General features: G+C 46.0%; 1 non-coding gene across 1 annotated transcript; it reads left to right on the top strand.

Moving 5' to 3' along the window:
* The first annotated feature begins 9,816 nt into the window (after positions 1–9,816).
* trnag-gcc (transfer RNA glycine (anticodon GCC)) lies at positions 9,817–9,886 on the top strand. The gene has a single exon. It is a non-coding gene; the product is annotated as a tRNA-Gly (tRNA).
* Positions 9,887–12,771: the final 2,885 nt, after the last annotated feature.

Raw genomic sequence — 12,771 nt, 5'->3', positions numbered from 1 at the left:
GATAAGCTTCCTCGACATGTAGGACACCAGTGTCTCAGGAGGCTCAGGGTGCCGTGTCAACTAGTTGCAGACATTTACAACCTGCTGCAACAAGATCTGCTGCCAGCTGGACCTGGTGGCCGCATTGTACCAGTGGCTGCCAAAGTCAATTGTGCAGTCAACATTTTTGTCTCTGGAACCTTCCAGGGATTTGCCAGGATCTCCCATTCAGCTGCACACAAATGCATAAGACAGTTGGCTCACTTGTCAGGGGCACTAATTATATCAATCTTGCCAGTGATTATGCCAGTCAGAATGAGCAGGCACTCAGGTTTGTGGTTCTGGTGGTCTTTCCATGGGTGCAGGCGGTCATTGACTACACACATGTGGCAATTAAGGCACCCCAGATCACCCAAGATTGCTTGTTAATTGCCAGGGCTTCCACTCCATCAATGTGCAACCACAAAAAGATCATTCTGCAAGTGTGTGCAAGATTCCCAGGCAGCTGCCCTGATGCTTTCATCCTACAGCCATGCATCCTCCCAAATGTCTTTGCAACTGGAAGCAGAATTATTGGCTGGCTGCTTGGAGACAAGGGGTACCCACAAATATGGCTGATGACACCTGTCAAAAAACCAAGGAATGAAGCCCAGGAGCTCCACAATTAATACCATATCACTATCAGATGTGTCATCGAACAGGCTACAGCATTTGCATCCAGCTGAGCCGAGCTTGGAAAGGCCTGCACCCTCTGACACAAACTCTCCACTGCTGTCCCTGACTCTACCATTTCAACTTGCTCACTTGTGAAGTGCGAGTCACCATGTCAAAGTCCAGCTATCTCTCTAGTTTCTGCCACTGAAATGTAAGCTGGTGCATGGTCTGCATAAATCCTGTGACAATGCACCCTCAGAGGCAGTGACCTCCTCTGCAGAATCAGTGGCAGTGGCAGCAACATTGACCATCTCCTGCTGCATGTGTGAAGGCTCTGTGGAAGATATAAGGCATGAATGAGTTCTGTCAAGGTAAGAATGTTTGAAAATATTATTATGCACGTGATCATATTCCCATTGCCATTGACATGAGGTTAACATGAACCTGTTGTATGCTATGTGGCTGTCTGATATTTAATTCTGTCACCAGGTAGCTGGGAGGCCCTCATCCCCACATCGCTGATGCCCAGGCACACGGACACTCCACTGATTTCCAACAACTCCTTCTCTGCAGCTGTTGATTGCAAGACAACTGGAGGGCCACCTCCAGTTCTCTGCTTAGAACATAGAACATAGAAAAATACAGCACAGAACAGGCCCTTCGGCCCACGATGTTGTGCCGATCCTTTGTCCTCTGTCAAGGACAATTTAATCTATACCCCATCATTCTCCTTTATCCATATACCTATCTAAAAGCCGTTTGAAAGTCCCTAAAGTTTCTGACTCAACAACTTCCCCAGGCAAGGCATTCCATGCCCCGACCACTCTCTGGGTAAAGAACCTTCCCCTGACATCCCCCTTATATCTCCCACCCTTCACCTTAAATTTATGACCCCTTGTAACGCTTTGCTCCACCCGGGGAAAAAGTTTCTGACTGTCTACCCTATCTATTCCCCTGATCATCTTATAAACCTCTATCATGTCACCCCTCATCCTTCTCCGTTCTAATGAGAAGAGGCCTAGAATGTTCAGCCTTTCCTCGTAAGACTTATTCTCCATTCCAGGCAACATCCTGGTAAATCTCCTCTGCACCCTCTCCAAGGCTTCCACATCCTTCCTAAAATGAGGCGACCAGAACTGCACACAGTACTCCAAATGAGGCCTTACCAAGGTCCTGTACAGCTGCATCATCACCTCACGGCTCTTAAATTCAATCCCTCTGCTAATGAACGCTAACACCCCATATGCCTTCTTCACAGCCCTATCCACTTGAGTTGCAACTTTCAACGATCTATGCACATAGACCCCAAGGTCTCTCTGCTCCTCCACATGCCCAAGAACCCTACCGTTAACCCAGTATTTTGCATTCGTGTTTGTCCTTCCAAAATGGACGACCTCACACTTTTCAGGGTTAAACTCCATCTGCCACTTTTCAGCCCAGCACTGCAACCTATCCAAGTCCCTTTGCAGACGACAATAGCCCTCCTCGGTATCCACAACTCCACCAACCTTTGTATCATCTGCAAATTTACTGACCCACCCTTCGACTTCCTCATCCAAGTCGTTAATAAAAATCACAAACAGGAGAGGACCCAGAACTGATCCCTGTGGCACGCCACTGGTAACTGGGCTCCAGGCTGAGTATTTACCATCTAAGACCACTCTCTGCCTTCTATCAGTTAGCCAATTCTTAATCCAACTGGCCACATTCCCCACTATCCCATGCCTCCTGACTTTCTCCATAAGTCTACCATGGGGGACCTTATCAAATGCCTTACTAAAATCCATGTACACCACATCCACTGGTTTACCCTCATCCACTTGCTTGGTCACCTGCTCAAAGAATTCAATCAGGCTTGTGAGGCAAGACCTACCCCTCACAAAACCGTGCTGACTGTCCCGAATCAAGCAGTGTCTTTCCAGATGCTCAGAAATCCTATCCCTCAGCACCTTTTCCATCAACTTGCCTACCACCGAAGTAAGACTAACTGGCCTGTAATTCCCAGGGTTGTTCCTATTTCCTTTCTTGAACAGGGGCACAACATTTGCCACCCTCCAATCACCTGGTACCACCCCCGTCAACAGAGAAGATGAAAAGATCATTGCCGGCGGCTCTGCAATTTCATCCCTTGCTTCCCATAACATCCTTGGATATACCCCGTCAGGCCCGGGAGACTTGTCTATCTTCAAGTTATGTGCTCTTTTCTCCTGCAAGGACGGCAAGAAGGGTCCTATGAGTGAGAGTAATGGCATATGTTGAATGGATGGATGGAGAGCATTTGTTGAGTGTGACTATAAGGGAGAGGCATGATATTGCATGAGAATCAGGGTGACTGTCAGTGATGGATGGACAGATCGGGATGTGAGGAAATATGAAGACAGAGAGATAGGTGTACCTGCAAGATAGGTTGGTGTGAGGACTGATGTGCTGCAGTAAGCTTCAGAAGGCAGAGTGAGGAGTTTGTGATGATGCACATGACATGAAGGAGGTGAATGTGCAATTGCTTTCACATTTCCTGTCCTTCTTTTTCTTCATTCTTTCATGGGATTTGGGCGTCGGTGGCCAGGCCAGCATTTATTGCCCATCCCTAATTACCCGTGAGAAGGTGGTGGTGAGCTGCCTACTTGAACCGCTGCAGTCCATTTGGAGTAGGTATACCGACTGTGCTGTTAGGAAGGGAGTTCCAGGACTTTGACCCAGCAACAGTGAAGGAACGGCGATATAGTTCCAAGTCAGGATGGTGTGTGACATGGAGGGGAACTTGCAAGTGATGGTGTTCCCATGTATCTGCTGCCCTTGTCCTTCTAGGTGGTAAAGATCGCGGGTTTGGAAGGTGCTGTCGAAGGAGCCTTGGTGCATTGCTGCAGTGCATTTTGTAGATGCTCCACACTGCTACCACTGTGCGTCTGTGGTGTAGGGAGTGAATGTTTGTGGCTGGGGTGTCAATCCAGTGGGCTGTTTTGTCCTGGATGGTGTCAAACTTCTTGAGTGTTGTTGGAGCTGTACTCATCCAGGCAAGTGGAGACTATTCCATCACACTAATGACTTGTGCTTTGTAGATGGTGGACAGGCTTTGAGGAGTCAGGAGGTGAGTTACTCGCCACAGGATTCCTAGCCTTTGACTTGCTCTTGCAGCCATGGTATTTATATGGCTACTCCAGTTCAGTTTCTGGTCAATGGTAGCCCCTAGGATGTTGACAGTGGGGGATTCAGCAATCGTAATGCCATTGAATGTCAAGGGGAGATGGTTAGATTCTCTCTTGTTTCAGATAGTCATTGCCTGGCACTTGTGTTGCGCGAATGTTACTTGCCACTTATTAGCACAAGCCTGGATATTGTCCACGTCTTGCTGCATTTCTACACAGACTGCTTCGGTATCTGAGGAGTCACGAATGGTGCTGAACATTGGGCAATCATCAGCAAACATCCCCACTTCTGACCTTATGGTAGAAGGAAGGTCATTGATGAAGCAGCTGAAGATGATTGGGCTTAGGACACTACCCTGAGGAACTCCTGTAGTGATGTTCTGGAGCTGAGATGATTGACCTCCAACAACCACAACCATCTTCCGTTGCGCTAGGTATGACTCCAACCAGCAGAGAGTTTTCTTCCTGATTCCCATTGACTACAGTTTTGACTCCTTGATGCCACACTCGGTCAAATGGTGCCTTGATGTCAAGGGCAGTCACTCTCTCCTCACCTCTTGAGTACAGCTCTTTTGTCCATGTTTGAACCAAGGCTGTAATGAGGTCAGGAGCTGAGTGGCCCTGGCAAACCCAAACTGAGTGTCACTGTGCAGGTTATTGCTAAGCAAGTGCTACTTGATAGCACTGTTGATGACACCATCACATTGCTGATGATTGAGAGTAGACTGATGGGGCGGTAATTGGCCGGGTTGGATCTGTCCTGCTTTTTGTGTACAGGACAGACCTGGGCAATTTTCCACATTGCCAGGTAGATGCCAGTGTTGTAGCTGCAATGGAACAGCTAGGTGTGTGGAAAGTTCTGGAGCAGAGGTCTTCAGTACTATTGCCGAAATGTTGTCAGGGTCCATAGCCTTTGCAGTATCCAATGCCTTCAGTCATTTCTTGATATCAAGCGGAGTGAATGGAATTGGCTGAAGACTGGCATCTGTGATGCTGGGGACTTCAGAAGGAGGCTGAGATGGATCATCGACTCAGCACTTCTGGCTGAATATTGTTGCAAATGCTTCAGCCTTATCTTTTGCACTGATGTGCTGGGCTCCCCTGTCATTAAGGATGGGGATATTTGTGGAGCCACCTCCTCCAGTTAGTTGTTTTATTATCCAGCATCATTCACGAATGGATGTGGCAGGATTGCAGAGCTTAGGCCTGATTCATTGGTTAGCTCTGTCTATTGCATGCTGCTTTATGCTGTTTGCCATGCAAGTAGTCCTGGATTGTACTTCACCAATTTGACACCTCATTTTGAGGTATGCCTGGTGCTACTCTTGTCATGCCCTTCGGCATTCTTCATTGAAGCAGTGTTGGTCGCCCGGCTTGATGGTAATGGTAGAATGGGGGTATGCCAGTCCATGAGGTTACATATTGTGGTTGAGTACAGTTCTGTTGTTGCTGATGGCCCACAGTGCCTCATGGATGCCCAGTTTTGAATTGCTAGATCTATTTGAAATCTCTCACATTTAGCACAGTGGTCATGCCACACAACACAATGGAGATTATCCTCAATGTGAAGACAGGAATTTGTCTCTACAAGGACTGTGCGGTGGTCACTCCAACCAATACTGTCTTGGACGGTTGCATCTGCGACAGGCAGATTGGTAAGGACGAGGTCAAGTATGTTTTTCCCTCTAAAATAAAAGCAAAATACTGCGGATGCTGGAAATCTGAAATAAAAACAAGAAATGCTGGAACCACTCAGCAGGTCTGGCAGCATCTGTGGAAAGAGAAGCAGAGTTAACGTTTCGGGTCAGTGACCCTTCTTCGGAACAGGGTCCCTTCCGAAGAAGGGTCACTGACCCGAAACGTTAACTCTGCTTCTCTTTCCACAGATGCTGCCAGACCTGCTGAGCGGTTCCAAAATTTCTTGTTTTTATTATTATTATGTTTTTCCCTCTTATTGGTTCGCTAACCACCTGCTGCAGACCCAGTCTAGCAGCTATGTCCTTTAGGATTTGGCCAGCTTGGTCAGTAGTGGTGCTACTGAGCCACTCTTGGTGATGGACATTGAAGTCCCCAACACAGAGTACGTTCTGCACTCTTGCCACCCTCAGTGGTTCCTCAAAGTGCTGTTCAACCTGGAGGAATACTGGGGGTGGTAGGTGGTAATCAGCAGGAGGTTTCCTTGCCTATGTTTGACCTGATGCCATGAGACCTCATAGGGTATGGAGCCAATGTTGAGGATTCCTAGGGAAACGACCTCTCAACTGTAGACCACTGTGCCGCCACCTCTGCTGGGTCTGTCCTGCCAGTGGGACCGGACATACCCAGGGATGGAGGGATGGTGATGACAGTGTCTGGGACATTGTTTGCCAGGTATGATTCCGTGAGTATGACTATGTCAGGCTGTTGCTTGACTAGTCTGTGGGACAGCACTCCCTACTTTGGCACAAGCCCCCAAATGTTAGTAAGGAGGACTTTGCAGGGTTGCAGGGCTGGGTTTGCCGTTGTCGTTTCCAGTGCCTCAGTCGATGCAGGGTGGTCTGTCCGGTTTCATTACTTATTGACGTTGTAGCGGTTAGATACAACTGAGTGGCTTGCTAGGCCATTTCAGTGGGCATTTAAGAGTCAACCACATTGCTGTTGGTCTGAAGTCACATGTAGGCCAGACCAAGTAAGGACAGATTTCCTTCCCTAAGGACATTAGTGAACCAGATGGGTTTTTACAATAATCGACAATGGTTTCATGATTAACATGTCTACCATTTCCTAATTTTCATTTGTAATAATACCATTGTCAGTCACGTTGCTCTTAAACACACTGTTTTCCTAATATAATTCTAAAACAGTTTTTGTTGATTTTGATATTCCTTACAAGTTTATTTTCATACTCTCTTTTAGTAGCTCTTACTTACTGTTCTGTCACTCTTTGCTGTTGTTTGTATTTCTCCCATTTGCTAAGATGTGTGCCTTTTTTTGCATTTTTGTATGCTGTTTCTTTTAGTTTGATGTTGTCCCTTTATCTCTTTAGTCATCCATGGCTGTTTTTTGGCGGTACATTTCTTGCCCTTTCGGGGCATAAACTGATTCTGCAGTTAATTATCTTTACTGTCCATGAACACATGAACAATGTTAATTTTGGGGCTTTGTATTTGAGAGCCATCTAAAGTTAATGAAGATGGTTAAAATTCAATAATTATTTGTCAATGGGATGGAAAAGTGAAAATGTCTTTTTTATTTCCCATGGTGTGCTTATTAATAAGGTCCAACTTACAGCAATGTGATAATAACCTGGTAATCTGTTTCATGGTGTTGTTTGAGGTATAAGTATTGATCGGATCACCAGGCAGAACTCCTGTGCTCTTCAGATTTGTGGCTTGGGATCTCCTACATCCACCCATGAGGGCAAACAGTATTGGTTTATCATCTCATCAGAAAGGCAGTACTTTCCTTAGTGTGCACTGAAGTCTCAGCCTAGATTGTGTACACAGATTTCTGGAGTGGGACTTAAGATCTTGACTTTGTGACTCAAGAGACATGAGTGTTACCACTAAGCCAAGACTGCTAAATAGATAAGTCATGGAGAAATTACCTTAGAATTGTTCAACCAATCTTCCTACCTTGAAATTTCTCTATAAATCCAACACCTAGCGACACTGCACACTTTTTTGGGTGTGACGACTGCCAAATACAATGCAAACTGAACTGTCAAGTTACTTGGAGCACAGCAGTACAATATCACCCAATCTTAACTTTAATATTGCAGGAATTGCCTGCACCTTCCTGGCACTGGACTTTCAGACTTGGAAACATTGGTGAGAATGATCACTTTCTGTGGCAGGTTGTAAACATTGATCAATAAAACGACTGACATGTTGAATGGCAGTATACTGGTGCATCAAAGAATATTTGATTATGTTGTACTCAACCATATTGAGCAAGAGACATTCTCTGTAAACTCAATAGTGACCTTGTCTACAAGCTGTCCTGTGGAAATTTAATGTGACAGAAAACTAAAGGATCAGAGAATGTGATGTGTTAAGGGCAATTAATGTAACAAAGGTGTGAAGTGCTGAGCCAGCAGGATAGACAGTTAAGGAAAATGTGTTGAACTAAGGAAAAGACTTGAACAATGTTAAATGTAAACTAATTTTGAGATCATCAGACCCCCTGAAGCACCACTAGCTGAGGCTGTGTCACCAAAGACAAGGGAACACACACCAAGGGACAGGATGGGATTGGCAGATTCTAACATCAATGCAGGGAAAACAAAAAAACAAGTCGTGACAAGGTGGATATAAATTGACCCTTGGGCCCATCTAGGTTACTAGCCAATGGTGGAGAAAAATAAATCTTCTCCAAGGAAGACAAGTGCAGACGTGCATGGGGGAACCTCCAGAAATCGAAGGAGCTGGCAACTTTTTGATTCTGGATACAGTACAGTCCAAATAATTCTTTGGCCCTCTTGTATCGAGAGACAATGGATAAGTGCCTAGAGGTGGTCAGTGGTTTGTGGAGCAGCGCCTGGAGTGGCTATAAAGGCTAATTCTAGAGTGACAGACTCTTCCACAGGTGCTGCAGATAAAATTGGTTGTCGGGGCTGTTACACAGTTGGCTCCCTCCTTGCACTTCTGTCCTTTTTCCTGCCAACTGCTAAGTCTCTTCGACTCGTCACACTTTAGCCCCGCCTTTATGGATGTCTGCCAGCTCTGGTGATCACTTGCAACTGACTCCCACGACTTGTGGTCAATGTCACAGGACTTCATGTCGCGTTTGCAGACGTCTTTAAAGCAGAGACATGGACGGCCGGTAGGTCTGATACCAGTGACGAGCTCGCTGTACAATGTGTCCTTGGGGATCCTACCATCTTCCATGCGGATCACATGGCCAAGCCATCTCAAGCGCCGCTAGCTCAGTAGGGTGTATATGCTGGGGACGTTGGCCGCCTTGAGGACTTCTGCGTTGGAGATACGGTCCTGCCACCTGATGCCAAGGATTCTCCGGAGGTAGCGAAGATGGAATGAATTGAGATGTTGCTCTTGGCTGACATACGTTGTCCAGACCTCGCTGCCGTAGAGGAAGGTATTGAGGACACAGGCTTGAAACATTCAGACCTTTGTGTTCTGTGTCAGTGCGCCATTTTCCTACACCCTCTTAGCCAGTCTGGACATAGCATCGGATGCTTTTCCCATGCGCTTGTTGATTTCTGCATCTAGAGACAGGTTACTGGTGATAGTTGAGCCTAGGTAGGTGAACTCTTGAACTACTTCCAGAGTGTGGTCGCCGATATTGATGGATGGAGCATTTCTGACGTCCTGTCCCATGATGTTCGTTTTCTTGATGCTGATGGTTAGGCCAAATTCGTTTCAGGCAGCCGCAATCCTATTGATGAGTTTCTGAAGACACTCTTCAGTGTGAGATGTTAATGCAGCATCGTCAGCAAAGAGGAGTTCCCTGATGAGGACCTTCCGTACTTTGGTCTTTGCTCTAAGACGGGCAAGGTTGAACTACCTGCCCCCTGAACTTGTGTGGAGGAAAATTCCTTGTTCTGAAAACCTGAATGCATGTGAGAGCAGCAGTGAGAAAAAGATCCCAAACAGTGTAGGTGCGAGAACACAGCCCTGTTTCATGCCACTCAGGATAGGAAAGGGGTCTGATGAGGCACCGCTATGCTGAATTATGCCTTTCATATTGTCATGAAATGAGATGATGATACTGGGTACCTTTGGTGGACATCCGATCTTTGCTAGTAGTCTGAAGAGGAGGCTTTGGTGAGATCTATGAAAGCACCGTAGAGGGATATCTATTGTTCATGGCATTTCTCCTGCAGCTGGCGAAGGGAGAACAGCATGTCAATGGTGGATCTCTCTGCTCGAAAGCCACACTGTGCCTCAGGGTAGACACACTCAGCCAGCTTCTGGAGTCTGTTTAAAACTACTCAAGTGAAGACTTTCCCCACTATGCTGAGCAGGGAGATTCCTCGGTAGTTGTTGCAGTCACCGCGGTCACCCTTGTTTTTATAGAGGGTGATGATATTGGCCTTGCATTGGTGGTTCAGTGGTAGAATTCTTGTCTGCCACGCAGGAGGCCTGGGTCGATTGCCAGCCAATGCAAGGACACTCTTATTTTCCCTTCTCCCCTCGCACCCCCATCCCCCCACCCCCTCCCTCCTCGCACACCCTCCCCCCTTCCCTCTGCCTCCATGTAATTGCACAGTCCAAATAAAGGTTGTATGTATTTGGCTACTGGTTTTTATAGTGAATTTAGTTGCTAAGTCCTGTAGTAAATATTAGGATTGTGTTGTAAGTAGTCATTTTTGTTTTAATACAGTGAACAAAAAGGGAACTACTCTTTGTGTCTGTGGCTAAGCTGATCACTCCACTCAGTAGCTTGTTTAAGATGAGTCTCACAAGGTTAACAAGAAAACTCTCCAAGCTGTTGTTCATGTGGAGGCATTGAAATCTGGGAATGTACAGGCCCAGCTAACCTTGGGTACAAACCGATCAAATCAATTACTGGGAAGAAGATAGCTTTATATGTGATTGCACTCAGCCAACAGTCATGTTTTATAAATAAATAGTCAATGAGCTCTTTTACAAGAGGAAGAACAAACTAGTTATGAATCTGCAATTAAATCCTGAGAGAGAGACAGTGTTCAAAATGCCTGTTTATTTGGACTAATTTCTTTGGGACAGCCAGCAGTGATTGGAAATGAATAAGCAGGTCTAGCAACATGTGAGCAGTACCTATTTTTTAGGTCGTGTAACTTTAAAATGGAGATATTGAATAGAATTGAGTATCAGTGATATTAGCAAGCGAGTCCTTAATTAAAACAGGTTAACACCTCCATTGTAAGAGGAATGTCTTATCAACGCGGGGGCGGCACAGTGGCGCAGTGGTTAGCATCGCAGCCTCACAGCTCCAGCGACCCGGGTTCAATTCTGGGTACTGCCTGTGTGGAGTTTGCAAGTTCTCCCTGTGTCTGCGTGGGTTTTCTCCGGGTGCTCTGGTTTCCTCCCACAAGCCAAAAGACTTGCAGGTTGGTAGGTAAATTGGCCATTACAAATTGTCCCTAGTATAGGTAGGTGGTAGGGAAATATAGGGACAGGTGGGGATGTGGTAGGAATATGGGATTAGTGTAGGATTAGTATAAATGGGTGGTTGATGGTTGGCACAGACTCGGTGGGCCGAAGGGCCTGTTTCAGTGCTGTATCTCTAAACTAAACGCATTGTTACGATCGAGGCAGGAGGAGTACATTGTTAATTTAGTCCTGTTTCTCCACAAATCGCGACATATTCTTTAAATTTTCCCACTTACTGAAACAGTCAATCAGATACACTGGCCGGAAATTTTCCAGATGGCGGGGCGCACACATGCGTTTCGCCCCAAGGAGCCGCTGCGATATTTAGTGCGGCCGCTCAAATACAAGGAGGGGGTGGGAGTTCCATCCCCAGCAATGGCATCTGGCGCCACTGCGCAGGCCATTTTTAATGGGCTTCCAGTCCTTCATTTAAATTTACATATTTAAAGTTATATGACCTAAAAAATTAAAAACAAAAATTTATTCAAAGTTTCAATCGCCCCCCCCCCCACACAATAAGTGAACACTTTATTAATTGCCCTCTCCCCTGAAAAAAGTAACCCCTCGATCCTGACTTCTTCCCCTCGAACTTTATTCTCTTTAATTTTGAACCCCTTCCCACCATCCCCTCCACCAATTGCAATGGTTTTCTCCACTCCACCCCAACCCCCGCCCTGAAAACTTACCTGCTCCCCACTCCCAACCAGTGTTCCGCCTTGGATCTCTGAACAGAGATCTGAAGGCGGGGGAGTTCTGGTAACCGGCTGGAATACCACTTCAGGATGGCTGTTGTGATGAGGTAAGTATTTATTCCTTTATTTAAATAAATTTAAATATTTTAATGAGGTTCCCATCACCGAGCGGTGGGGCGAGGGCAGCCGCCACAAGGCCTCACCGCAGGCGCCAGTAATATGGGGCGGGGCCTTCCCGGCATCGAGGCCCGTGGCGGGCCTCTCCTGGAGGTATTTTCCAGGCTCCCCCACCATGACCCCTGACATCAGGAGGCTGGTAAAACCTAGCCTACTATTTTCCCCAAAATAGAACACACTAACCAGGTTTTTCTGCTGATCAACAAAATTTACAGTTTATTGTAAAGTACGTCTTAACTAGTGATAAAGTAAAAACAATATCATACAGATCAAATCTTTAAAACTCCAACATTAAATTTTTACAAGTCCCCTTTCTACTTGAACCAAATTTTAAAGTCCCTTTTTACCTTAGTCCCTTCACACTGATTCACATACACACACACACACACACACACACTATATATATATATATACACCGGTTAACCAAAAACATTTTAAAAAAGGATTTTTTGATCAGAGCTCTGTTACAGACAAAAGAAAACACACCTGGACAGATCACTTGCCCACCCCTGAAAAAATCACAGATGAGACACGCTGCACCAAACTGGCACATAGACCAACCCTGGAGCACATGCAGACAGGTTGCTAGAAACTTCCAAAATAGTTCTCCAGGTGGCGTTGAAAAGTAATTTAGCAGGCCTTTCTCAAATACAGGAAACAAGATGAATCAACAGTGGACTTCACAAAAATCTTTTAGGGAATTGCGGGAAAGTGAGCTGGGTTGTAGTTTTCTGCTCTTCCCTGGAATTCTCTCCTCCTTCTGCAGAAGAATTGACTTTTATCTCCTCCAGAAGGTAAAACCAGACACACACTGACTGACAACCAGAAAGCTTGTCAGTTTTTCTGGCCATCCCAGGTGTTCTCTGATACTACTGTCTTGTCCAATCGAAGGAGCGCTTGTCTCTTTTTTCTGCCCCTGTTACCAGGGTTTCTGTTCAAAGCCTAACCCATGCCATGTGACAACCAGCAACACTGTTGCCAGTCCGGCTCTCTCAGTCTCTTGATGACTTTCTTTTAAAAAATACCTGGTCCAACATTTATACAGCT

The sequence above is a fragment of the Heterodontus francisci genome, chromosome 31 (genome assembly GCF_036365525.1).
Source record: "Heterodontus francisci isolate sHetFra1 chromosome 31, sHetFra1.hap1, whole genome shotgun sequence".
NCBI lineage: Eukaryota > Metazoa > Chordata > Chondrichthyes > Heterodontiformes > Heterodontidae > Heterodontus > Heterodontus francisci.
This window is presented reverse-complemented; position numbering and strand designations above follow the sequence as displayed.